The sequence below is a fragment of the Rissa tridactyla genome, chromosome 7 (genome assembly GCF_028500815.1).
Source record: "Rissa tridactyla isolate bRisTri1 chromosome 7, bRisTri1.patW.cur.20221130, whole genome shotgun sequence".
NCBI lineage: Eukaryota > Metazoa > Chordata > Aves > Charadriiformes > Laridae > Rissa > Rissa tridactyla.
In genome coordinates this window covers 3,032,576-3,060,545 of record NC_071472.1, presented here as the reverse complement: position 1 = coordinate 3,060,545, position 27,970 = coordinate 3,032,576, and the positions used below count along the sequence as shown (strand labels likewise).

The following is a 27,970-nucleotide window of genomic DNA, read 5'->3' as shown; positions in this document are numbered from 1 at the left end:
AAAAGAGAGATGTCTGTGCTGTGGTTCATCAGCCAGTGGTTGGTTTGGATAACTGGTGTTGGTGATTCTGAGCAGTGGGTCCTGTCCCAGATGCAAGTGTCCCCCCCAGCAAAGGCCTGGCCAAGTTGGCTTTTCTCCTTGTTTCTGTCCTCGTTATCATGTGGAGGGAGAAGGGTCGGGAGCTTTCCTTGACTCTGTTGAGCTGTTTGCAGTTGTCTTCAGTTAAGCAAGATTTTGGTTCTGTAAAGGCAGTGGTGGGAAGGGAGGAACCCTTGGTGCTCCCACGGCTTTGCGTACGGCCCTGGGTTGAAGTTGGCGCGTTCACTTGGGTCACCAGTGTTTATCCATGTCGCATCTGGCCTTGTACCACCAGGAGCTGCAATTTATATGTTACAAGTATAACCACAACAGCTTTCCTACAATGAGAAATAAGAGCTTTGAACTAACTAATTTTTGCTTTTGTTGGTTTATCTTTAAGCAAGGCATCATCATTTTTCAGATTCTTAACTGGCTTTTGTCAGCATATCCCTACCCCCGTTGGTTTCTGCTCATCCAGCTCAGTGAATCTCAAACATCTTTGTCTCTTCTTTTAAAAGGGTCCCAGTTCAGTGCAATGCGTTTAAATTAAAACCAGTGATGCTTTTAAATTCAAGCTCACGCAAAGTTTCAGAAGAAAAGAGTCACTTTTTCTCTGAAAACCTGTGGTGATACTCCAGAGCCATCAGTCAAAACAGAATGTTTATTTTTATTTTTTACCACATCCCTGAAAAATGTTGATGAGAGGTAAAGTTTTCACCACGATCGCCACAATCGGCTTTAGCTTTGTATCCCAGGCTACGACCACATCACTTCAAAGGATCCATTAAATTTTTTTTGGCTTTTATCCTCAGTGTATGAAAGTTTATAGGTACCGTTCTGAGTGGGGGCAAAAATACTTGAGGTCAGGAAAAGGATGGGTGAACTAAACTTTCCATTTGAAAGGTAGCTGGAAAAGTTAAAATATCAGCTCCATCCATCTGTTGAGTCCTTAATACAGGAACTAAAACTATTTAGGGCGTAGATCCCAGTGTGAATTTTACAAAGTAACTGTAATATCTTTGAGATATGTGTTGTTTAGATGTCAGAAAACAAAACACTATCATTTTCATACTGTTGATACATAAATAGAAATGTTTGTTGTCGAATCCTGTGTCTAATTTGATCATAGTTTATGAGAAGGTAGCTACATGACAGAATTCTCACTTAATTGCTGTCCTGACAAAGGGAATGGGAACCGGACCAGGAAACCTGGCCACAGCTTCACCTTCAATAAAAGCAGAAGAACAAAACCTGTATCACTTATGTGTATTATAATGTATATGATTTAACCTCACCTAAATAATTCTAACACAATGTTTTTGCTTATGCTACTAATTCTTGTTTGGAAGTCTTATACATTTTCTAGTGTAGACATCTATGTTGGTTCAGGTTCTTTTTTTTCCTTCAATTTTCTTTTTCTCTCAAGCATAGCTTAAGGAGTTGAGTGACAGCAAGTGACATTTTCATAGGATAGATTCTGTAGGCAAATGAAGAGTTGACAGTAGGCATAATGGTAGCCTGGAATAGTCTGACATGTAGGTGGTCTGACTGGAGGATATTCTTTGTGTTGAATGAAGTTCTCATGTAGTAGCTTTCAGTTTATATTATATTCTCATAGTATAGAATTAAATATATACCCATGACACATATGCTTCAGATGGTTATTTTACACAATTTCATCTTCTTGAAGAAGAAGCAGTGTTACGTAGTCTGAAAGGATCTTCAGCAGATAGATACTGGCATCAGTCAAAGTCCTTGGCTTTTGCGTTCTGTAGATGAGAGTGAGGCGTCTTCCAAAGTGGATAAATACACCGCATGTTCCCGTACAACAACTCTCTAATTAGTCGAGAACAGCACCGAATAAAGGTCTTGATTTTTTTAGAAAGTAGAAGGGAGTACTTGGTTGTTAGTTGCATGTCAACTTTTGGCTTCTTTGCGGCCTTATAACCCCCAAATAGTCATATTCAAGTGATCTTGGTAAAGTTATTGACTACCTTGTGTGTAGTATGAAATTTCACAGCTGGAGAAAGTAAGAAAACTTTACCTGATTAAAGCTTAATGACGGTATTTCCATTGACTTGCAGAAGATTAGATAACCGCTGCTTGGTGAAAAACACGATGAATTCAACATTCACGTAGATGATACTAGTATATTATTGTGTCTGTGCAGAGGATTGATCAGTAGATCGTTTTACTCAAGTATCATTCTAACTCTTATAATACCATTTAAAGTGTAAAAATCTTAGTAACTGTCTTCAACTGTTATATCAACAGAAGTTTATGCACGTGCCTTGATCGAGTTAATCCTCATTAAAATTGGTTTTAATCTTTGAAAAACAATTATTTGGAACCGGTGATGCTAGAGAAAAGTACTGTTGTTGCTGCAAAGGGGCATTTTGAAGTGCATTGCTAATTCTTTCATATTATGAAACCACAAAACACATATCTTCCAGTGTAGCAAGTTAGCAAATCGTTGATTTAGGTGATATTACTTTAAAAATGACACATTACCAATATTTAGCTGATTTTGACGTCTGTCACATATAATAAGCATGTGGATAGCCCTGATACCTTGTCTGCATCCATGAAATCCTGTAAAAACCAGTTGGTTTACAGTGTCCAAGACTGAGAAGAGTAAAACCTGACCAGACACCTTTCTCTAGCACCGTGGTATAGAATTTGGTGGTTACCACCAAATGTGTGTCCATAATTCAGTTGGTTTTGTCTGTTTGCTTTGTACTTAAGACTTCTTTGCAATATCTTTTCAGTGGAAGTTATTATAAAGAAGTAGTACATAGGTTAAGAGGATGATTTTCATGATTTTTCCTAAATTGGATTTTGTTGATTATCTCAAATTTGAAATACATTTCAAATCTCTAAAAATAGGTATGCTGTTTCAAATGACAAAACAAATTTACCTTTTGCCTACCTGTTTAAGATGGTGGGAGCACCATCCTAAACACACCTATTTTTAGATAGTCCGTTTTCTTAGAAAAAAAGAGCCTTGTGCTCACAACAGGAGCAGAATATTGACGTTTTGTTTTGGCGGCACAAAAGATCTTGTGAAGTGGTGGCTTTTTTGCCCTGCTAGGACGTAAGAAAGGTCTTTCTAGGTTCTCGTTAGCAAAATGGGTCGCTGCTTTGGGGTGATATACTGGTACATTTTACCAAAAAACTTGTTGTTCCCAGTGTAGCTGAAGAAAAAGAAGTTAAATGTTCACACGACAAGTCACTGGTTTGACACAGATGTTTTCGAATGAGGTTCGATGCCCTCATATTAGTTTATCACGATTGTCCCATCTAAACATATAAAATTATGCATTTTTTATGAATAGTTTTGATTTGGGCTACAGGAATGCAAAGCTAAAATTCCATCTGAGACAGTAGAAGATGGTTTATAATTACGAACGAACCAGCCTGGCTGCAGCTGCAGGGAGGGGGGAGGGAAGAAGCTCATGAGAAAGAGCAAGGTCCAGAGATCTGGACCACACACGGCATCGGATGATGCTCGTTTGGGAAGTAGCAGGGTGAAGGGACACAAGCTGCGTTTCCCATAGCTGCTGTTTCTTTCCCCAGCAAAACAGACTCTACAAACGTCTCCTTAATGTACAAAGCTATATTGAAGTCCTTTTGCAAAGCAGTAAAGTGCAACTGATCAATGATAAAATGCTTTCAAATTAGAAATACTTGTTGTAAAAGCATATCTTTGAGTGAAGGTGGGAGTAGTGCCTTCAATTGGACATAGATTCTTCGGTTGTGTCTTCCATCTATAGATCTACTCTGCTTATTTTGCTTTCCTGCCCAAGACGGATCTCTTTTTTTCTGGGCACGTTAAGGGAGAGGAAGGGAATTAACCCAAAGGCCAGAAGAGACCGCAGGGACTGTTTGCTCGTTTCCTTCGGCATGCAGACTATCACTTTTTGCAGAACCTGGATTCAAGCTCGCCTATTCGAAAGCTCCCTGATCTTGTTTCAAAGCCTGGAAGTGATAGTGAGCTCGCTATTTCACTTAGAAAATATTTCCATATTTAATTGCTTGTAATAGTAAGAAATAGCTTTTTATAATACTGCTCTACCTTTCATCTGGAAGGACTTAAGTATTTTCCTCTTTGCTTATACCTACTAAATCTTTCATAATTGCGTTGTTGCTTGTTGTTGTTATAGTATTATATACTTTCTTCATCTCTCTGTACACGTGCTTTAGCATTTTCTTGCACTATGTGCAAAGAGAAAAAACGATGCCAATTGGAAAGTTTGTGAAAACCATTTATGTGAAAATAATCCGCCAAACAGTGTGCTAAGAAACACAGCCTAGCATACTTTTGCTGCAGCTCTCTAGCATAAAATTGATACACAGCGTACTATGTTTGCAGCTATCCTACTGACGTGCCTTACTGCTTTATCCCCTAAATTACTGATAGAAACAATGTGGGAAATGTTAAATAGAATTTAGAGATTTTTTGGAGGCTAAAACATGTATTAAGGCTAGTGCTGCCCCAAATATATAGTTCAACGCAAAATTCTGTGATAGGGAAAAAATTGCATTGCTGTATATTTAGAGCCTGCGCTCCAGGTACAGGCTTAGGCAGAATCCCTCAGGGCTCTGCGACCAGCACCCTCGGTCCCTTCCCACTACGGAGCTCTTCTGGAGGAGCACCTAAAGCCGTAAGTGACTTCTAGGGTTTGGGTAAGGGGTTTACATTTTTGACTGGATGGAGAGAAGGGTCTGACATCCTCCTCCATGATCAATTCCTAAATCCAGAACTAAGTATATAAATAGTAAAACCAGTTTAGCCCCTCAGCCTGGGAAGCGAACTGGGTGGCATTGCTGGGAGGCAGGGAGAGCTTGCAGGGGACCATAGGTTCTTCCTTGGGTGTCGGAATAGCCGGGCTGTGTTCCTTAGGTTCAAGTTCATATAATATTTACAATAATGGGATGTATTCACTGAAAGGGAGAAAAAAAAGTCCAACATAGCAAATTGCTACTGGACTGACACAACAGTAAGTTATTTGTTTGGATAGAAATAGAAGTTTATAAAACACGAATCGAGGATTAAACTATATGTTTTAGCATTGAACTAAATGTGGTCATTTAGTGATGATAAAAAGGTGATGTTAAAGCAGATTTGAGGATACAGTCAGTGTTCATGTGCTATTACTGAGGTCTGAGTTAGGTCCTGCTTCTGCAGAAACTGATGTCAGAACTGAAAAAGCTTTTCGGTTCTGTTCACAAAGTGCAGTGCTGTATCGATTGAGGTGTGTTTCATGGCTACATTTTGGATAGGCATCTCATTTGAGATACCTGGCCCTTCTGGATTTGACAAATTTAGATATTTTTGCAGCATGTTTTGTAGTACGAGCTCTGAGATTCATTATTAGTTAATTTTTTCTTGTTTGTCCTTGAACTCATCTAGTATTTTGTCCCATCTAAAACTGTTCACTGGTACCATGAAGGACGCTGAATGCTGAAGCCATCTCTGTCATTCATTCCCATGATTCTTCTGCTCTAATAAAAGGTAAAAAACAAAGATATTGGAGATGTTTCTAATGAGGTTCTCTTGTGAAGATTTTCTAGAGAAAATAAACATGGGTTACTTTTTTAGTAGATTTTTCCATAACTTCTGCAACTTGGTGATTTAAGTTCAATAAATTACTAGATTCAGGGTTTGGCCAACAGATGTCAATGGGGGGGTAACCTCGGACACATCTGGATTTGTCCAAATCTGTGCTGTGTGCACTTGTCATGTACTCCTCAAGTTCCCTTCTCTGTGTCTGCCGAAGGAGAGCTCTCCAGAAATTGGTGTCTGACCATGCAGTTGCCCACATGAGATCTTCAAAGACTGCACAGATGGTCTTTTGTCCCTAGGAACTTAACAGCACACGTTTTCGGGTGGATTCGGGTGCTCCCTCCTGATCGGTTGCCCCTACGAAGGCAGCAACCCCTGAGCTTGTCCTTGTCCGCTGCAGCTCCAGGCTTGACAGGAAAACAAAATAGAGAAGTATTCCTGAAAACTAAAAGCAGAGTTAATACTTTCAAGACTTGGAAGCCAAGAAACACAAACCTGATCTCTGCTTCTAAAGAAAATGTGCTAAAATAGCTAAAAACATGCTACACCTTCAAGGCAGTCTTTGAACATTAGAAGAACTTACCTTTTATTTAAGTTTCGCTCACCTCATCGTCAAATACACGATCCCGGTGTAGTTTTAAGTGCAGATGTTGGTGATCTCTAGAGCCTGTGTGCTTTTTACCATGGACATTCCGTAACTACTTAATAAAGGCTAGCTGTCTATCTAATTAGGTTGATTTAATTTTTTAACACTCAGCTTTTGATAGATTTCACATATGATATCTTTTGGATGTATTTTGACAGGAATACGAGATGTGAGGCCTTTGGCCAGTCCTTTTCAGGAATCAGACTGTCACTTCATCTGTTGTTGTTTCAGTGGTTCATGCCTACAAGTCCAAAAATGGCTTTAGAGATTTGGGATGCAGGAGAAGAGCTTTCCTGCATGTCTGTTAATTTACTCCGTTAATTTACTCTGATCCATACTGGTGCCAAAAAAAGAATAACTTCCTGGTGACTCACCAGGAGAAGGTTTCCATTGTGTGTGAAGTACAGTTTGGAGGCTTCACTGGTGTGGTGGTGAGTATAAGCATTTGCTAGCAGGACATCAGCTAGTGCCTTTGTGATGGACACTTGCGTGGCGTGGGCAGTGGTTCTCAGTGCTTCGAGTCCCAGGTTATGCTGACGCTTTTGATGGATGTGTAAGATATCAGTGTGTATCCAGGAGGAGGGAAGACAATGAATTGGTTTGAGAAAACTGGTACTCTTTAGGTGTTTAAAAAAAAAAAATACCATGTTTTGCAGTATTTCAAAGAACGCTTTCAGAAAGAAGCTTAGTAGCTGATAACTTCACCCCATTAAAGGTTGGGTGCGTCACCAGTTGGGTACCCAAAGGTCGTGCACGGGACGATTAGAGGCAGGAGGGAGTGTCCCACCTGGGCTACAGGACGCGGGGCGACACCTCCCCAGCAGTAACGGTACGCGGTGAGTTTTAGCTAATACATGTGACTCCAAAGCAAGGTCATTACTGATGACTAAGTTAGAAGTAATAGACTCTCAGCTTGTTTTGCACAGTTTGAAGAACTGTTTCCCATGCTAAGGGAGGTGGGGCTGGCAGCAGGGACAGCAGGAGGAGACAGAATGAGCCTTGCCAAGGGGCATAGAGAAGTCTGATGTATGACATAGGCACTTAGGAAATATTCTACCTTAGCGTCATATGCTGTCAGTTCTGCTTGCTTTCATAATTTCATCCTGCTTTTTCATTTTGTAAACTATTTATGCTTAACATGTTTCTCTTAAAATAAAATCAATATTCCAAAAAGCTATCTGGTAACTGATAGCTTGCACCTGAACAGCAGAATACATTTAGCATTACTGTTAAACCAAAAGATACCAAAAAGTAAATTGGATGCCTGTTCCTTTTTGTCCCTTCTGAAAAAACAGAAAATACATGGAGAGTAATGTTGTGTCCCTGGCATTTTATTAAATCGAAAAATATAAGTGCTTAATAAAACAACAAAAGGAAATTCAGAGAATTGTATGAGTTGATAATTAGAAAACAAAAAAAAAAGCCCCCTGCTGAACAGCATCAAGCATCTGAGGTTGCACAGACATGCAAAGAGCAGATTGTCCTCCGTGCAGTCCCTTGGCTTTCGGTGCGCTGTATGAAACTGCTGGGAAATACTGTCCGTCCTCAGGGAGAGCAGGGCAGGAGAGATGTCTTTAGGGAATGGGAGAGGGGACTGAGTCCTTGGGTCCCATGTTTACAGTTCAATCTCAACAGCAGGATTTGTCTGTAGACGTGATCTTGGGTGCAGCAGACATCTGTGGTTTAACCGGACAAAAAGCTGGTCCCTCTTATATCCAAAATACGTGCTTTGTGCTGTGCTCACAGTTCTCTTATAGGTTCACGTGCTTCTTTTTGTTTCGTTCTTTCTCCCGTCGTTTTCTTTGTCCCTGTTCTTTGGCTAGGTTTTTGGTTGGGCAAGGGAGCAGATCATTTGGTCTCAGCCATAAATTTGATGAGCCCCTCATAGAATCATTGAGGTTGGAAAAGACCTTTAAGATCATTGAGCCAACTATAAACCTAACACTGCCAAATCCACCACTAAACTGTGTCCCTCAGCACCATGTCTACCTGTCTTCCCCCTCTTGAAGTGCTTCAGCTTCACTCCAGGGTGCTGGTGGCTGTAAAGGCTCCGACCCGAGCAGTGGGCTGAGAGCTCTGAGCTGCCAGACCGGGGAGCCTGGAGCAGTGGAAGAGGTTTTGAAATGTTGTGTGCTTTCCAGTACAGGTAGTGGATAGCTGGCTGTCCATCCAGCCCACAGAAGGAATTGTTGTGCTTTGCCATGGACAAATGCTGGGGTACCCGCGCGTGCGTGGTGTACATGGGGCAGCGAGGAGAGGAGGCACGCCGCCTCTGGGAAATCCTGCTACAATTTGCAGTGATTTGAGAAAGTCACTTTAGTGTATAGGGGAAAGAGAAAATGAGCCTTGCTCTAGGGTGCTGGAAATCAAATGGTTAATAGTACAAGAAATCTTTATGGCCCTTTTGTAAATCTTACTCGGTTAAAGGGTGTTTTTAAAAAGTAGTTTTAAATTGGCTGTCCCAGGAAATCAACACTGGTTTTAAATGTGTGCAAACTGAACACAATCTATGCCAGAACTTCTGGTGCTAATGCCAGCTAAAAAGAAGGAAGGCAGGCAAAAATCAAATTGATAGGCTTCAAAGTTGATAATTGTGCTTAAGTGCTCTGCCCGTAAATCACTGACGAACGTCTCCACTGATAGAACAGTTACTGTATGTAAATGCACGTATAGTGCCTCTGCGATAATACAAAATACCTGAAATCCTGAATCCCTTGCTAAGCTGGCAGCGTTGCCGTTACTAAAATACAAGCGGTGGCAATGTATTGCCATTTGGCTTAACCTGAGATGATTCCATGAATGTCAAATAACATAATGCTGAGGATATTCAAAATTCCTGCAAAACATGATGTCAGTGTGTGTGACCTAAACTCCAGAGCAGCATAATGTGTTAAATTATCTTGCTATAGTTCCAAAAAGCTTCATGGATTAAGTTTTTTAAAAAAGCGTTACTCTCTAAAAGTGGGAAATCAAAACAAATTTTAAAATTTTATCTCTTTAGCTTTTTGGTTTATCTTAATTTCTCAAAACTCCCCTATCTCAAACTGTCTTTATAGTGGGACGGTCCCTGCCTGTGACTGTAGTCGTTTGGGCAGGGACCATCTTTGCTCCAAAGGTGTGTTGGATCTACCTTCTCGGTATGACTCTTCACACCCAGTTACGTACGTGGCAGTCTCCAAGTCGTCTTCTATTGCTGGTCACACAAAAATTTCAAAGCGGAGAGTAAAATAAACTTATATTCCTTTTTATTGATTATACTTGTTAATCTTCATAAATGGCATCTGGAAAGCATGCTACCAGACGCATTTGTATCAAGCATATTGGCAAAATGCGTACAGAGATGGTAAATGGTCTGCAGTTAGCAAAGTTCAGGATTGGGGGGTTGAGTGAGTTTAGAAAAGCCATGTGAAATGTGACCGCTTTGAAAGAGTTGTGCTCTTTAATTCCTGTGCAGAGATTTAGTGTTTTCATCTCTGCGACCTGTGGCGCGAGGGCCCCGGCTCCCATTCAGCGTACCATCGCAACACGTTTGGAGTGTGCGGTAGGATTTGTATTTGGAATAAGACAATGAGTAAAACTGATAAAGCAGAAAGGAGAGTTTACTCTGTGCTGTCAAATTAACTCTGCCGCAAAATGACTTGGTTACATCAAGTGGGAAGAAATATTGATATAAAATATTTTGGTACATGGGTATAACAGTAGTTCTTGATGATAATATGAGGAGTGTTAGAGTACAGTAGTGTTTCTGAGCAGGTGAATTCATATTTCCTGTATTTAAGGTTTCACTGGAAGAATAAAACAAAAGTCTATTTAAAGTAAAACCTTGTTTTAAACTGCTCGGTTTTGTCTGCTGCCTAAAATACTGGAAGGTGCTGAAGTACAAATTTTTTTTACCCTGTTGTATTTACCGGAGTGCACTTGGCTGGGGCTGACCTACAGCAGTTACAGACAAATGATTTGATTGTTTCCATTTACTGCAGTTTCGTGTATATTTTAGGATAAATTCTGACTTAGAGTAAATTTGCACTGCTTTGTAGCAAAGCCCCAGTACGCAGGATGAGGATCTAGCTGCATGAGTAGATTCTTAATTTATGTAGTTTAGCAGAGGACATGTTTATAGTTCAAAAAGTAAATGATTCAGAAGACTATTCGGAACCCTACTTTAAAATTGCTAATTCAATAATTTCACTTAGTAGCAGCTAACTATTAGCTACATGAGCTTCTACAGCGTTAAAACTTTTTTAGTAATGGTCATATTCTGTATGGTGCCTTGGTTTGGGTGTTTCATAATATAACAAGATGTTCGGAGGCTGACTTTAGTAGTGCTTGTGTTGGCTCTTCGGAAGTACGTCAGGCTTTCTGTCTAGATCTCCTTGGAGACTCTTGTTTCGTGTGTAAGGTGAGTCACTTTCTCTAGCGCCAAACCTTTAGATATGTCTTACTAGAAGTATTCAAGAACATAACCCTCAAAAAAATTGTACCTAGTGGAGTTGAGGAAGGACTTGAACGCTGTTACTTGTACCTGCTAAGGCCGAATCACAAGAAGAATATACTGACATATTCCTCATTTAATATATTACAAGGCTATTAGAAATTTTGGATGATGCCACAGAGCAGAAAACTCTTTCAGCTGTTTAAAATCTTATCACTAAGGATCGGGGTGGTAAACTAGCCTCATTAGGTTGCACAGATCTCAGGTCACTGAGAATTAAAGGCATTCTTACCTGTTTTTCAGGCTGTCTTGATACTATTAAGAAATTATTGAATTATTAAGAAAAAAATCCTGTTGCCCAGATTTTAAATGTTTCCATCTGTTCTCTGAAATTGAGCAGCAGCTGAAATAGGTATTTCCTAAGGCACTAGTGCACATTGCCATTTTACATGCCTTAATTTTGTGTCTCTGTGTATGACCGTGTTTTGTTGACGTGCTTTTACACTCCCAGTCTTCAGTTCCAGTGGAGGTCCTGTTGATCACACTTGTTTGTTCATCTTGTTAATCCAAAGTGAGGGTGAAAGTGGAATTTCACACAGTTATTTTAGGTCCTAACTTTTGTTTTGGTGTGTGTTTGCCACATATTTTCACATTCAGATGTTCAAAAAAAGCTGATCAAAAATTTCTCCAGTGGCATAGCCACGTACTGCCATCCCCGGAGAGATGCGTTTAAAATCTAATCAAATTCTTCAGGTATGCAATTACTTTTAACCATGGGTGCAGGCAGTTGGCAGATCAGACAGTCCAAATAGTTGGACATAGTGTGTCAGGCTTATTATGTATCAGACCAAGGCCACTGAGCACTGCTTCCAAAAATTTGGGAAGTGCACTCTTACAGCTGTCAAATTGAAAGCAAGTTTGCATTGAGTTGAAGATCTGCTTTGGTCCTTAGGCTTCAGCTCACCGTTAGTATCTCGGCACTTGGTTTGAATAGAAATCTTTTTATCTACCGGATTAGCAGTTGCCAAGGGATCTGATTGTCCCATCAATTTCAATCTAGCGTAATTCAGTATAAAGTTTTTCTCCTTGAACGGCTGTCTCGGTACTCTCTTTGGGAAATGAATTCTGTCATCTGGAAGTTCCCGTTAACTCCTTCCTACCAGCTGTCGTACCTTTGAATTAGAGAAGTTTGCAAGTACAGAAAAGGAAAGAAAAGCTTCGGGGGTCAGAAATTTTCTCTTATGTGAAGCCTAAATCCAGGTAGTGTAAAAACACGCTAAGAATGAAGGAACTGGGACATGTATCTTGTGGTTTCTGTGAAGAAGGAAAAAATCTAGTCATTAAATTAGACCAATTGACACTGCGTAATTCACTGGTCTTAGAACCATACAGAATTGTAAGGCTATACTGCTATTACACTTACATTTTTTAATTATTAAATTAAGAGAACTTGCAAAGCAATTAGAAGTGTTTAACTTCTTGTTAATGTCTGGAGGCCTTAAACAATTTAAGTTTCTTCAGTTGCATGTTAGAAGCTTCTTCAGCTTGAACGAGTTGGGGTTTTTTGCAGAAGAGAAAATTTTACATAAAATCCTGTAATAAAAACCCCCAAATTTACGTTGTAACCGAGTCTGATGACTATTTCTACAAGTCGTGTTCTCAGATCCTTTTTCTCCGCGTGTCCTGCTGATGTGAAAAGCCGGCTAAGATGGAGCTGGCAAAATTCATTTGTTAATGGCTCTAACGCGTGAAACGCTTTTCTTGATCTCTGTATGACAGCATTAATACAGCCGTTCATTGAATTGCTTCCCAAAAAATGGTTTAGAAGCAAAAAACCTAATGCACTTTATATTTTGAATTTATGTTGTAGATTTTGGAATATAACAAACTTAGAGAAAAGAGTTAAGTCTGTGTTGTTGGTTTTTTTAAAGCATTTGTTGTTGTTGCAGTAGCTTTCTGTCTTTAATCCTTCAACGTGTATTTGTGTATTTAACTTAAAAAACGTGGGGTTTACCTACTCCTGTTGTTGATTTACTGTCAAACACCTTGATGACTTCAAATGCTTGCTTTTACTGTCCCCTCTTTTTCTTGTGTAACAATGGGTTTGGTTTCAACCTCTTCCCCCTGAAACTATTGGGTTATCTCAATAAACCAAAGGGATAGTGAATTTATGGTGCTGTGTAATAAGCTTTTTCTGACAAATTATTAGAGGTTTTTAATAACATGATGTTACCTCTGGTTTTTCAATTGCTGGCTGACTGGCTGCCACTCTGCCATACCTTGGGACATTTACCTTTTAGCTGGGGAACCCGCCGTGTTTGTTCTTGCTGGTGAATTGCTCAGAGTAAAAACAACGTGAAATTTTATCAAATAAAAATTATCACTTCTGGTTTGCGTCATAAAGCGTGCAAACCAAACCAGACCAATCAACCTGTTACGTGCCTCTGTCCACTCACTATTCTTGAGCCTGGGTAATTTTGGATTGCAAAGCAGTGCATTAAAATAGGAATTGGAAGATACAAAACTTATTTGTAGTGATCTGCAAATTGAAAAAAAAAAAAGTTTAAAAACAGTCAAACAGCTGCTTTTGAGTGCAGAGGTATCAGCAGCCATTTATGTGGTCTGGGAATTACTGTTTTTTTTCCCGGTGACTTAGAACTGTGTAGCGAAGGTTCTTACTGCCTCCGTGGCAGCTTTACACCAACTCTCTCTTGTATTGCAAATGCTGAGTATGTGCTTGAGCATCTTTGTCAGGATATCGAACTACATATCAGAATCTAATTAACTTACAGCTGTCGGATGGTTCTTATGATCAACTTGCTGTAAGAGATGTTTAATGTAATGCTTTGTCTGTGTCAGCTGTAGCTAATACTGCAGTCATTGCCGCTGAATTTGAGTGTTATTTTTTTCCAGTTACAAACCCTTACGATGAGACAGCCAGCCAGAAAGGGTTGGGGTTGGGGATGGCAGAAAACACCCCTGATGCCCATGTCCCAAGGCAGCCCTGGCTGCCGCCTGCCTAAAACTCTTCCATGAGTGCTTACAACCTTGCCGCTCTCTGGGTACAGCGGGATGGAACCCTGCTTTAGGAAACAGGCTTGGGTTTGGTCATCCCAACCAGTGACCCAGGCTAAGTCTACCGGTGACACCATTGTGGACTATTTAGTCATTTGCTTGGAAATAGTCTCTCATGTGGCTGAAATCTCACGTTCTTTACGATCTTTAATGTTGAAGGGGAGATGGGTGTGCTTCTGGACATGGGAAGATGGTGGGACTGCTGAGGTCCAGCCTGCTTTTGGGGAAGACAGTTCCTTAGTGCCAGCCTGGAGAGAAGCAGGGAGTAGGTGTGGATTAGGAGAACTGTCCTCATTCTTGCTTTACATGCACAAACTACCAGCTTAGGTATTTGTCTGTTTTTAGGCTTTTAACTGAAAAAGTTTTGTGTGACTGGAAACACTTCCATATCCATCACTTGCTTAGACTGGCCTATGACCATCCCTGTCAGCGATGTTCTCCGCCAGCTGCAGCTCTCTCCAGTCAGCTCTAACGTCATCAGCAGCCTCCCTGGAGGAAGGTGCTTTCCTTATTCTGCTTCTCTAAACTAGGTGAGAGCTGAGGAAATGCACTGGGACAAGTTTTCCCCTCATGAGACTCCACAGAGATACTAAAGAAATGGAGAATCATATCCAAGGGATGAGTAGTGAGAGAGTTGAGCTGGTCTCAGGGCAAGATGTGTGTCGTGGTTTAACCCAGTCGGTAACTGGGATCACGCAGCTGCTCGCTCACTTCCCTGGTTGAGATGGGGGAGAGAATCGGAAGAGTAAAAGAGAGGAAAAATTCATGGTTTGAGATAAAGTCAGTTTAATAGGTAGAGCAAAAGCTGCGCACACAAGCAAAGCCAAACAAGGAATTCATTCCCTGCTCCCCACGGGCGGGCAGGTGCTCAGCCATCCCCAGGAAAGCCGGGCTCCATCACATGTAACGGTGACTTGGGAAGACAAACGGCATCGCTCTGAACATTTCCCCCCCTTCCTTTTCGATAATCTCTGAAGGTCCCTTCCAACCCTCTACCATTCTGTGATTCTTCTTCCCCAGGTTTCTATGCTGAGCATGGCCCCATGTGGGATGGGACATCCCGTTGGCCAGTTGGGGTCAGCTGTCCCAGCTGTGTCCCCTTGCAGCTCCTTGCGTCCCCCCATCCTGCTCGCTGATGGGGTCGGGTGAGGAGTAGAAAAGGCCTTGAGAGCTTAGCAACGATCAGCAACACCCATCCTCTGTGACACTATTCCCATCCCAGATCCAAACCATAGTACTACCCCAGCTGCTAGCAAAAAAGTTAACTCCATCCCAGCTGAAACCATGACAATGTGTTACCATGTTTAGGAGAAGACTTGAGCAGATGAGGAAGAGTTTCAGGACTGTACTTAGTGCAGGTTGTCTGCTTTAGGGGGGGGATTGGATCCAAGAGCAAAAGTGTGGTGAGGAGAGGAAAAGGTGAAGGAGCAAGAGGAGTTGGTGAGAGAGTGCAGGAGCCAACCCTGAAGGCATCACAGCTGCTTCTGCCGGAGGGGGAGACATGCAAGAGGATTTGTGCTTTACTGCTATGTCAGAAACTAATGGGTGGAACTGAGGTATTCCCACCAAGCTCCGTGAGTTCTCTAGGCATTCCTTCAGCACATGCTTGAGAGCATGGTTTTCACGGCCTGTCCAGCACAACGTTCTCAGAGCTGAGAAGATTCTGGGAGGTCTGTGGTGGTGAGTGCTGACCTGCTTTGCAGGAACCCTTCTGAGGGCAGGCTGGAGTCTGCACTTCTGTGAAAGGCTTTCTCATGGACCTTGCGCTGTTTCTGTGGGCTGTAGTTGTAGGCTATCGCCAAATCACTTTGCTTAAAAAATTCAAAATTTTTGCTTTAGTAGTAATCAGATTTAAATTATATTTTCCTCTACTGCCAGCTTTCCATGCCTTTTTGATTCTTGGATTAGGATTTTTTTTTTTAAATTTTGTATATGTTATATAATCATAGAATCTTCATGGTTGGAAAGGACCTTTGAGATCATCGAGTGCAACCAAACAACCTACTATCTCTGCCACTAGAGCATGCCCTGAAGTTCCAAATCTAGACGTTTCTTAAACACCTCTAGGGATGGTGACTCAACCCCCTCCCTGGGCAGCTGTTCCAGTGCCTGACCACTCTTCCAGTAAAGTAATTCTTCCTGATATCTAATCTAAACCTCCCCTGGCGCAACTTCAGCCCATTTCCTCTGGTCCTGTCATTATTCCCCTGGGAGAAGAGGCCACCACCCACCTCTCTGCACCCTCCTTTCAGGTGGTTGTAGAGGGCAATGAGGTCTCCCCTCAGTCTCCTCTTCTCCAGGCTAAACATGCCCAGCTCCCTCGGCCTCTCCTCACATGCCCTGGTCTCCAGACCCCTCCCCAGCCTGGTCGCTCTCCTCTGGACACGCTCCAGCACCTCAATGTCCCTCTTGTACAGAGGGGCCCAGAACTGGACACAGCACTCGAGGTGAGGCCTCACCAGTGCCCAGTACAGAGGCACCATCACTTCCCTGCTCCTGCTGGCCACGCTATTCCTGGTACAAGCCAGGATGCTGTTGGCCTTCTTGGCCACCTGGGCACACTGCTGGCTCATGTCAAGCTGGCTCCACCAGCACCCCCAGGTCCTTTTCTGCTGGGCAGCTTTCCAGCCACTCTGCCCCAAGCCTGTAGCGTTGCTTGGGGTTGTTGTGACCGAAATGCAGGACCCGGCACTTGGCCTTATTAAACCTCCTACAGTTGGCCTTGGCCCACGGATCCAGCCTGTCCAGGGCCCTCTGTAGAGCCTTCCTACCCTCCAGCAGATCAACACTCCCACCCAGTTTGGTGCCGTCTGCGAACTTAGTGAGGGTGCACTCAATCCCCTCATCCAGATCATCGATAAAGATATTAATCAAAACTGGCCCCAAAACTGAGCCCTGAGGGACACAATGTGCATATTATGTATTTATATAAAACATTATATAGATACTAATATTTCCGTATTACAGTGCAGGGTGGGGTTCAAAGTGGGTTTTCTGGAAAACCTCAGCTCTGTGGAATTCTGCAGCAAGTATAGTTATTTTTATGATCATAGCAGTGGCCAGAACAATACACGGTGTATGTATCAATAATTGCCCAAGGTCAACATAAAGTTTCCAAATTAATAAATTCATTAAGACATCATGAGGTCTTGCATATGTTTATATATAAACTATTTTCTGAGGCATTTTTCTCATCTCTGGCCTTTTCACAAACTCTTAAGTCTTCAGAAAACCTTGCAACAAAGTAGTGAGTTTTATTAGCCTTTTAGGAGGATGGGTACCTTTTTCCCCAATGACTTTTGGTACGTTTGTCATTAAAGCAGCTTAATAACATTTCCTGTGTCTTAATGCTACTTGCAGCAGGTGATATGTATATATATATCTCTAAATATCAGAGGAATGTTTGATGATTTCGTACCATGCTACTTAGAAATACCTTAAAAACAGACTTCATTAAATCTATCAAAGCTTTCTGAAAAATCGTTCGATCCTTGGCTAGATTTTTAGAGAATTTTGTTCTCCATCTATGAATAAATAAGTTTGATAATTTTAAAATGATCAAACAGATTCAAATAGTAGGGCATTTTATATAAATATAGACTCAGTAGTGATCCAATGTGAATTATATTAAACTCAGTGGGAAACCGTCTATTAACCTTAGCAAGAATAGAATTAGAATTCCAGAAACTGAATTCTGCTTTAGGAGTCCTGTGTCAGGGGATTATTAAAATACCGTCCTGATACTTTATGAATGAATTGGACAATTAGTAGTACTAATTAGTAGCGACGTCAGTTTGAAAGAACTACTTAGAGGAAGCGCGAGGATGAATATTCCTCGACGGTGAAGGAGGCGACCTTCAGCGGGCATCGTGGTATGTGCTGGCTGGTGAAATGCAATTCCTTCGTTACGTTAATTTGGTTTGGATTTTCTCAGCCTTTCCGGTTTCAAGCAGGATGCTTGCTGTAGTACTCCCTGTCCAGGCTTTTCTGGAGCATGACAATATTTAACACCTTGGAAGGCGCTGCGGAGATACTGAGTAATGAAATCCGTGTGTATGATGACTTTGGTTATCATTTTCCTGGGAGATTTAACACCCTCGAGCTATAGAGGGATGATAGAAGCAAAGAATATGGAAAGTGTGAGTGCTGCGGTGCTGAAGTTGGTCACATCACTAAATAAGCAAAGAGTAAAATTCAACGTATTAAAACCATCGGCTCGGCAGTCAGCGGTGGTGAAAGCTATTCCCTGACCTTCCTTAAGGTAATTCCTCCTCAAAAAGCTCAGTGATGAGAGGATTGTGAAACTACAGCCTTTTTTAGGTTTTTTCCTTCTTTTTTTTTTTTTTTTAATTTGCTTCTTTAAGAGTTTCTGATTATCTCATATCTGAACAGTAACAACAGAAAAGACACTTATATGTGGTGGTGTTCGTGGACTTGGGCGGGCGTCGTGGATGGAAATATTTGACACGGTTCTGATTTAACAGCGATTCCAAATTTATTAGTGATTTAAGCTAGATCAAGAGGTTGAATTTTAGCAGCACTTAATCATGAACTGGTTTAGAGGTTTACAAAGTGATTTAACACTGATTAACAGTGACTTAATTACAGATTCGAGGATGGCGAGGTTCGCACTAACTTACTACAAGGTATCCCAAATCAGTACATGCGCGTATGAATGCAAACACGGGTCTCAAATTGATGCGTATACATATAAGCAAAGCATATAAGTGCGCACACGCTTACCTTTCTATACGATCTTTAGATATACGACGTAGTATTTCAGATTTAGGAGAAAAGAGTTTTCTCTGCCACCGGCATTGGTTGAGTCCAGACCAGAAGAAAATTGATGTGCAGAGTCTGGGCTGGACATCAGTCGTTGAAACCTCCTCCTGTGGCAGCGCTTGGCCTCCATGAGAGTTGAAAATAATCAAGATTTGCCAGTTATGGAGAATTGTGCCAAGAATTTTTAAGTAAGAAATAACATAGTTTAGAAAAGTTTATGTTATTTTCTTTTTGGAGGATTTAATTTTAAACAATGGCGTAATATCATGTCCAAACGAAGGCGCTTTATTACGTGATGATAAAGTATCATGAGGCAAAAATATAAACTGTTGGTGTGATTGCGGGATTAAATTTCTTCTTTCCTAATGAGTTGGAGGCTTTGGAGAACAGTTTAATCTTAAAGTCCAGGTAGCCTTTTCTTCTGCTCCTTGTGGGGTTGGTTTATTCAAGTATTTGTTCAGCTGCCTGCACCATGTTCTTCAGGAACCAAAAAGCTTGCAATCTTGGTGTTGACACAAATATACTTATATAAAATAATCAGAATATAGAAATGACCGTATTCTGGTGGGATGAGTTAGCTCTCAGCTATGAAAGAAGTGTTCGGCGTGGGGTGGAAGCACACGAGCGGCTGGAGGAAAGCTGGGCAGGAGGAAAGCGTGGTTCAGCTGCCTGCAGGACAGCATTTGTTCCTTGTCTATGCCAAGCATTACCAAAAAGTGTACATTAATATAAACAGAATGTATATAACATTTGTTATTGGCCTTTATGCAATTTTTAGATATGCTTTGGATACTGTTTCTGCAAGTCGTATACATTATGAAGTACCAGAGAGGTTAAAAGTCATAACCTAGGACCACTGACCACGTTGATGAATTCTCTTTAGTAGTTTCCGATGTCAAGATATGATGCAACAGACACATGAAGCCATATATAAATTCTTTATTTTCATGTGTGGGAAGGAGAAGAGGACTGTATGCGCTTGCTGGTAGTGGAAAATGGCATTCCTATCAAAAGAAAAAGATCTCTTTTTTTGTCTTTTGGTTTTTTTAAGTGTATGACTGCTACGAAGTTTTGTCATGGACCTTCCTTCAGTTGATGACAGTTCGCAGTGGGTCCACTGGAGACCCCTGGGGTGGGAAGAGGATTGTTTCTCTCTCCTGTTGGGGTTATTTTATCAAATGTATTTGTATTTTGTATGTTAAGTCTTTATGTTAGCAATAGAAATCAAGAAGAAAATGGATGAACATCATCCTCTCCCCATTGGAGAGCTCTTGTGCTGACAGCCGCTCTTACGCACCTTTTGAAATACCACTGTCTTCCAGGTAGAGGTAACTACAGAAAGGAATTCAGGTTTTTTTAGTTAACAGGAGTAATGACTAACTGGTTTTTTTGACTAATTCATTCTTTTGTACCTCTAATAACGTTTGTTTAGGGGGGAAAAAAGGAGGGGAAAAGACAAATTGGTATTATACAGAACTACAATTATTTGTTATCACCTCAGTTCTCATCAGTTTCACAGTTATCTCTATATTAAATTAAAGATCAGTGAAGGAGAAAAGTAGATTACGTTTCCATTGTGAGCTAGAAAACAGAAATGCATGTACAACAGGTATGCAAATAGCTAATGGAAATAAATCACAAGTTTTTAAAATGCTGTGTTACAGATGAACGAAAATAATTTTTGAATTATTCATTAATTTTTAATTCTAAGATGTTTTCACAACACCGAAATAAGTTAGAACGTGTGTTTATTGGGGAGAACCTTTAGTTTCCATCCCTTCCAGGTCCAAATCTCGAGTATTAACTTCATCAAAATATCAAGAACAAGGAAGCAGAAAACATATTACTGTTTAATGTACAAACCACGGGCAAACGCTTGCCATAGCAACCAGCAGTTAGGTACGAGGAGCGCTGTGGTACGCGGGCCTGCACTGTGCTTACCTCCCGATTACCCAGGGTTGTACACGGGAGTGATTTTCTTTATAGTAGGCAACTGATCTATTTGTCAATTTGATTGTTTTCGTTCGGTTTTTAAATTGCCAGGTGAAGATTGCATGTATGCTGTTTCTGAATAGCAGCGTGCACCTTTCCTGTCAAAACCCAGGCTTTTTCTGAAATAAAAGTCTTCGTGGTTGTAAGATATATTATTAGTACTTGTCACTTTCTTTATGAAAGTATCAGATATGCAGGATTTATAGGATTGAGACTACTGACTAAATTAATGTCTCTGATTTTCTCCCCTTAAAAAATTAAGGCAATTAAAAATCCATTTCAGGGTTTGTTTTTTTTTTTTTCCCTGTAGCTGGAGACAAAAAAACTAGGCAGTATCCCTTCTTGCGTCTTCTCTAGTCAAAGCTACAGCCACTCAAATGACACCGTTGCCAAATCTGAAAAACGTTAGTACGTTAGTTAGCCTTGTAGCTGTATATCACATACGTAAACGAAATATGTTCGTGTGCTAGCCTTACAGCTATATATCACCTAAGCGAAACAAACGTGTTAGTATGTTAGCCTTATAGCTATAGCTAATTTTTAAATAAGCTCCTCTAAAAGACCTGCCTGTTGTTATTGTGTTTCTTTTAGCTTTAATCTTTCTCACTCAGTATATCGTGTTGTTAGGCAGTTAAAATGCATTTTTGAAGTTATATTAATATGCCCAACTTGTCATCCAAAAGAACAGGACACTTGGAAAAGGCCATATGTTCACGCAAAGGTAGTCATGAAAGGGGGAATATTTGCTTCTTGTTTTCTTATGTCATCTGCTATGTTTTAACTTCGTTTTCTCCAGATACCGTGTCCAGGAAATATTTGGATAATAGATGTGAATTATAATCAGTAAGGAAGCAGGATTCTTATTTCCAACAGCTTTATGACGACTTTAGTCAGGTACTCAAAAGAGGCTTTTTTAGAGATGCATACCTGCCCTTTGGTATTATAACAGTTAAAATTTAGAGTTAGGGTCATACATTTTGAATATGTAGACAGCTAAATATTACTTTTATTTAAACAGTGAAATATACTGAAGTCCTTCCATGAAAACAGGAGATGGGAAGATATTTTCACTACTGCAGTATTCCAAAGTGAAATGAATGAGCAAACATGCTGAATTTCCCCAAGCACTTTGAACTGGCGTGAGCCAAACTCACTGCTGCTCTTTCCGCTCTGGGTTATTCATTCCCGTACACGTGCTGTGCCTTCCTAAGCGTCTAGTCCAGCTCAAGCATTCCCCCGGCCGCAGAGATTAGGGAACCGATCTAGGTTAATACTAATCCATCAGAAATACACAAATCGGCTCCTTTATCTGATTCACTGGGACAGTGTTGGCCTCTGCGGAGGAGAGGAGCAGCCCCGAACTGTGGCGCCGGCCCCGGACCGGAGGAACCTTTCAGCAGAGGGTTGAGTTGTGCCCTTTGACATCAATAATGGGTGACACGTAGGGGATTTGCCTCTCGAGAAGGGTCCCAAAAAAATGAAGAATTAAGGAAAAAAATCTGGTGTCCCCATAGCTTTCTGCTGAGGAGCTAAGTGAGCCCCGATTTAAGCCAGGTCTTCTGGATGGATTGAGGTTCCAGGTCTACATTGGGGAAACCTGAAAATCCTCTGATCCCTGTGGTTAGTCCAGGTGTAATCGTGCTAAGATACTTTCTCCAACTGTTTATGCTGGTTGTAAGAATAAAATTAAATACAAGGCTCTGGGTAGGCTGCGTACATGATTCTCCATCGCATGTTCAAGTCACAGAATTAGTTGTAGCTGTGTTTGTTCCAGGGAAAAAAATCTACAGGGTATTTTAGGGGAAAATGCCTACAAGTCTAAAATCTACTTTCAGTGGTATCTAAGCTACTTTGGGGTTTTTATGTTAATTTATGTAAGTGTGTGTGTTTGTGAGTGTGTGTGTGTTTGTGAGTTTGTGAGCATATGTAGAGGTGTGTGTATAAAATAAGCAAAACTGGACGTTTGTTTTACAATTCTAGTTCTCTGAAGTTTTATGGTAGATCTTCTCAAGAATATCTCATTTAAAAAGTCCTTTTATCCATTCTCCAGCTGTGTGGGCTCTGTTTCTAGAGCCTCAAATTCTGTGGAAGTGTAAAGCAGTGGAGGCTGTGGCCAGAGTTGGACCCTACCCTTGGACGCTAGGGTGGTCTTCTCATTTTGCGTTTATGGTCAGTGAAGAGAGATCCTTCTAGAGGGCAGTTCAGAAGACAGCTGTATTTAGGATCAGAGTAGGCGTAATTTGTTTTAAATCACAGTTTGGACTCTACCTTTCTTCACTGACTACTGAGAGCGCCTAGGTAAACTCACCGGTTTAGTTCAGTGTTTGCTTTTGTGAATGCGCTGATGGTTTTTGTGCAGTGAGCAGTCTGTTAGAGAAACCGAGCCGTCTATGTGAAGAGCAGGTATTGATAACTTGTCTTTCTGCACGTCTCGGTTTAGTACAACATGTGTTTTATTGCAGGAAGAAGAGGCTTTATCACAACAAAACACAAGAAACATAAAGACTTGAAGAAACAGCACTTCTGTCATTCTTTCCAAAAGTTCAGAGACCCACCGAAACCTGGTGGTCACCTCCACCAGTCTTCCCCATTTGAGGTAGGTGAGTCTTCTCTTTGCCACTCTTTCTTTTCCTGTAACATATATATGGATAGTAAACACAGTGGTTTCAAGTTTTAAAATTGTTTCTTCTGATTTTTTTGATGTGTCAGAAGATAACGGTGGGATTTCAGTAGGCTGGTGTTACAGGCAGCGTTGTTTATCTGGTGGTAATGTAGTGCCACCACTAGATATTAATGATACCGTGTTTGGGTTTAGTGTTACATATGCAGTTACTAAATAACATTTTGTGTGACTTTTCCATTTAACAAAATAAAAATAGCAAATATTGCAAAATAAAATCTCGACAAAATCAGACTGGATGCTTGTAAAGAGGTCTCTCAGCTTTTGACATTTCTTTCTACTACGGAGCCCATGGCTCTGATTTGGAAAATTCTCTTTCGGAGGAGCGTTTTGCAGTGATGCTACAGGGTAAATGGGAAGAATAATCTGAGAAACAGCCAATAATCAAGTTGATTGGTTTAGAAGATAGAAATTTAAAACCTACCTGAAGACTGCCATTCTCTTTCACTAGTCTTTTGTGACAGCACAATTGCAAAGTTATTGAGTCTGTTTCTGTTACTGGAAGATCATTCTTTGGTATTTTTCATTTTTTCTCTTGAAAGGTAGAGTATCTTTAATTTTAGATACATCAAATACCATAGTTGTAAGAATATTGTATGTATCTTAAGAGATTAGATGGGGACAGGATTTTTTTAATCTGTTAGCACAGACTTGTTATGTAAATAGAAAGCTCACAAAGCAAGGGAGACAGCACACGCACTGGGAAAACAGATGTCTCTTCCCCGAAATACGGTCACCATTACATTCCTGCAACTTGGTGAGAACTCATTGGGAAGTTTATTGTTACAGATATGTATGCAATCGAAAAATAAACATATTGTGGTCACTGTGTAAGTCCTGTACTTATCTCTGAATGGTAGAAATAAACTGGTCTGTTCGTGCATGGTGCAGTGCTATTTAATAACAGCCGGGACAGCCTGTGACAGTCACTTTCTTATATTAAATACCAGACTTCTGAAGTATAAGTGCTTTTTTTCAATGTCAAGTGTCCATTTTTTTAATTGAAAAAAAAAATATCCTTTGTATATATTTTTTTTTAAAAAAAAAAACGCTTATTTTTAATTCTTAATGATAAAACCTGCTAGTTCCTAATAGGCAAAGAAAGCGAGGGAGGCTGGGTAAAAGGAGAATGAGCACAAGACTTTCAGGAGGGGAAAAGGTCCCTTCCAACCTCAACAATTCTATGATTCTATGATTCTATAAAAGCAACGCGGAGCCTATTGAATTGGCCACAAAAGTTCTCCTGGCTCGCCATATAGGAGCCTTTTGACGATCACCAGTAGCCTCAGCTTCGTTTTTATAAAACTGTACTCTGTAGCTGGTCATCTGTGTCTATGGTGCTAGTATTCTGATGCTAGTAAATTTGTAAATGGCAAATGCATAATTAAGGTAATGTCTATTTTTTTTCAGTGGGAACTTTAATTACATCTTTGCTTACGCGTTTCCATTTGCGTATGCTCAGTATGGACAATTTTGATCATTAAGTTATTGCTACTATTTTAGACGTTATAAGTTAAAAATCAGGTTATTTATTTGAATTCATGTTAATAACGCTTTTCTGTTGATTTCTTGAGGCCTTTATTAGAAGCTTCTTTCATTGATGCTACCTCAACGCTTAGCACCCTCCACGTGACCCGGTTATTTTAAGCCCTAGTATGACTTAGCTTTCATTCTTGGGCTATTTCATCCATCTATTGAAATTGTTTCCAGTAAATTGGTTTTACAGTGTTTGCTGTGATTAGCATTATATGCTCAAGGGAAGTTCTACATAAAAATGTCTCTTATCAATACCTTTCAGCGTGTTTAAACATTAATAAATAATTTTATCTGAAGAATGTAATACCCATAGTGAAATTACGATCTAAAATATATTTGTATGCAAATTCTTTAATGGTAGGTTATACCACCTTTCTATTTGTTATGTTACTGTAAAGATAAGCTATGTTATGAAGCCATGGATCCTTATTTATCTGTAATTTTATGAATAACCTACATAAAAATGTTCATTCTTTGAAATATTTCATGCAGCTTATATACAACGGAAACAAGTTAAAAATTTCGGTCATTTCTACAGTTGAGGAAGAAATTATGTTTCAATTATGCCATTTATAGGTTATATTTTAAGATTTGGAATTTCTGGAGTAATTTAGAAAACATTGGCATTTGGTTTCTTGCTAAGCTGAAGGGAGTAGCTGAGGCCCGTTGGTAAGAGCCCAACCTTGTGAGTCCCGTGGATGCTTCAGCCTGTCTCCAACTCCATGAGACGGGAATCGTTCTCCTCTCACAGTATGTCCGATTCTGTTGGGAGTAACCTTTCCTGCAGCTCTCTGCGTTGAATACCCCAATTCTTTAGCTGCTAAAATGCGGTATATTTTTTCAGTCATATTTATTCAGTGTTTAGACCCGTAGGGCTCCTTGCATTTATAAACTCACAGTGTTCAGGTTGGTTTGTTCAGCAAAGTTGTTTAACCCTTTCAACTAAGGGGAAGAAGCTTTTTTTTTTTTTACTAATAGCAATATTAATTTTGTCATTATGTATGTTTTATTATTTATCTTTTAATTTTCATTATTTTAATAATATCTGTGGACTGGATATACCTTGTTAGCGTTCTAGATACATTAAAAAATTCAGTATTAAGAACAGGTAAGCCCGGTAATGTTGAGAAGCATTACATGTATAGTGTTTAAACAAGGAAGCTGTCTAGTGCCCCAAACTTTAAGAAAATCTAGACATGTGTTTTATAGGGGCGTAGTTTTCAAGACGATGCTGGTTGGGGAAGAACTTTAGTGAGCTGCTCATTTTTCTTCTATGAAAAAACTGCTGAAATGCAGTCTGGAAGAACCAAGACTCTTTGGAACCTATTTTCACAAAACTCTGCGCCTCAATTTTGCCCATAAATTGGGAAGGTGCAGATCAACTGGTAACTCAGTTAAATTAGTGGTACTAATAAAGTCAATGGAAGCCAAACACCAGGTCATCACCAAGAAAGCAAAAAGGTTTTGCTTATAAACTTAACTGAGATATTTTAATAATCATAGTAAATACTGTATTTAGTATTTGCAGCCAAGGTACTTTATGTGACTTACATGCTTATGTCCTGTTTGTTTGGCTTACCTGAAATTTTTCGTTCACATTTTGTATTAACAGGTTCTCTTTTAAGGGAGAAGGTTTTCACAAGAACCAAGACCTTTACTATGATGACAAATGGCTTTAAAAGAGATCGCAAATATGTGATCTGTAAATCAGAGCAAATTCGTTAGGCTTTATGCAGGATTCAAAAAGCGTTAACTGGCTATGTTGCATCTGTTTTCATCGAAGATTTGTTTTTTTAAAAAAAAAAGTAAAATCCCCAATAATTCTGAATTTGTTAAATGTGTATTTCTAATCCCTGACTGTGCCCTTACTGAGTCCTCAGGCCTTCCAGTGTAAAGCTTTAACGGCCTACATTAGCTCTTTTGGATATGCCTTTAACCTAACGAGCTCCAATCCATTCCACCTCTAAAAGAAGTAATTAATTGACTTAGAGTCCTGCAAAGACTGTTAACTGCTTTCAGTGTCAGAGAAAATGCAACTGGCACCATCAACGCCTCACTGAGTCTGGGCGAGTGGAGGACGACAGGTACATTTTGGTGGCGATTCTGAAGGAAACGGCTCAACAACAGGCAGATGTTACGGAATGCCCCAGGCTGGGTTTCAGCTGGGGGTTCACCAGTACGTGTGTACCTGTGCAAAGACTAATTAAATAGCTCATCAGCAATACTGGTGGAACTTTTTGCATAACCAAGGCCATTTACAGTATTGTAGGTCTTTACAGCCTAGACTTTGTAGCTGAGGGTTTTTAGCATGCATCGGTCCAACTCCAGTTGTCTGAAGATGTGACCTTTTTTTTATGCATATTAGTTCCATCATAAAAATCCATATACTCATTTTTATCAAAAACTGCTCATTCTTCTGGACAGTGAGCCACCGTAATGTAGTAAAAGGTATCTTTTTTTATCAGTTCCAATCAGAACCATCCTACCCTTCTTTAAAAGCAAATATTATTACAGTTTATACTGCAAAGTAATTGGATAAGGGCTTAGAAAGCAATCAAGAAAAGTGAAATAAAACCATTTGGCTCATTCTTTAATTTAAATAATGCAACTGTCTCACCAGATGTAACGTGGGGTGCAAGAGTTCCTCAGATGAGGGGTGTAGTAAGACAAGGAGCCAGCCTTGATGGACATAGCCCATTATCGAGATCTACACAGGAGACTGTCTAAAGCAAAGCTGAAAGTGCATCAAGAATTTTAAGAAGCCTGAAGATCCCCAAGGTAACTAGAAGGAAGACCATGAGGAGTAATGTAGGTAAGTATTCAAAAGTAAATCGATGCATTCCTTCAGCTGAGAAACTTTGGATTCTATTTTGATAGTTTTATGCTGTGGTAGTAAAGACGGTTACAGAATGTATTTCAAGTAGTATAATACAGAAGACTTGAGCCAGTGTTCAAAATCCTAATCAGAAGAACAGCAGACGTCTTCGACATTTAATGGTGCTGAAGTAGAAAAGTAAACAATTTAGCAATTCATATCTGTGTACGAGGTAGACAGTGCATCCATACGTGGACCTTTTTGATAACAGAACAAAGAAGAAAAAAGCATTCTTGACCTAGATTTAACAGATTGTTTTGAAACAGCATACGAAGCACAGTATTTTAATGGTAATAAAATTACCATTT

General features: G+C 40.1%; 1 protein-coding gene across 18 annotated transcripts in view; it reads left to right on the top strand.

The window, feature by feature from the left end:
• MBD5 (methyl-CpG binding domain protein 5) overlaps window positions 1-27,970 on the top strand; it is a 144,835-nt gene that overhangs the window by 57,540 nt on the left and 59,325 nt on the right. For 13 of the 18 annotated variants that reach the window (XM_054207679.1, XM_054207677.1, XM_054207676.1 and 10 more), the window contains exons 3-4: window positions 23,034-23,167; window positions 27,408-27,599. The gene's annotated coding sequence lies outside the window, so the exon portion shown is untranslated. Of the gene's footprint in view, window positions 1-23,033; window positions 23,172-25,430; window positions 25,538-26,399; window positions 26,872-27,407; window positions 27,600-27,970 lie in introns of all 18 variants that reach the window. The other 5 variants (XM_054207671.1, XM_054207668.1, XM_054207672.1 and 2 more) reach the window with 5 other exon arrangements.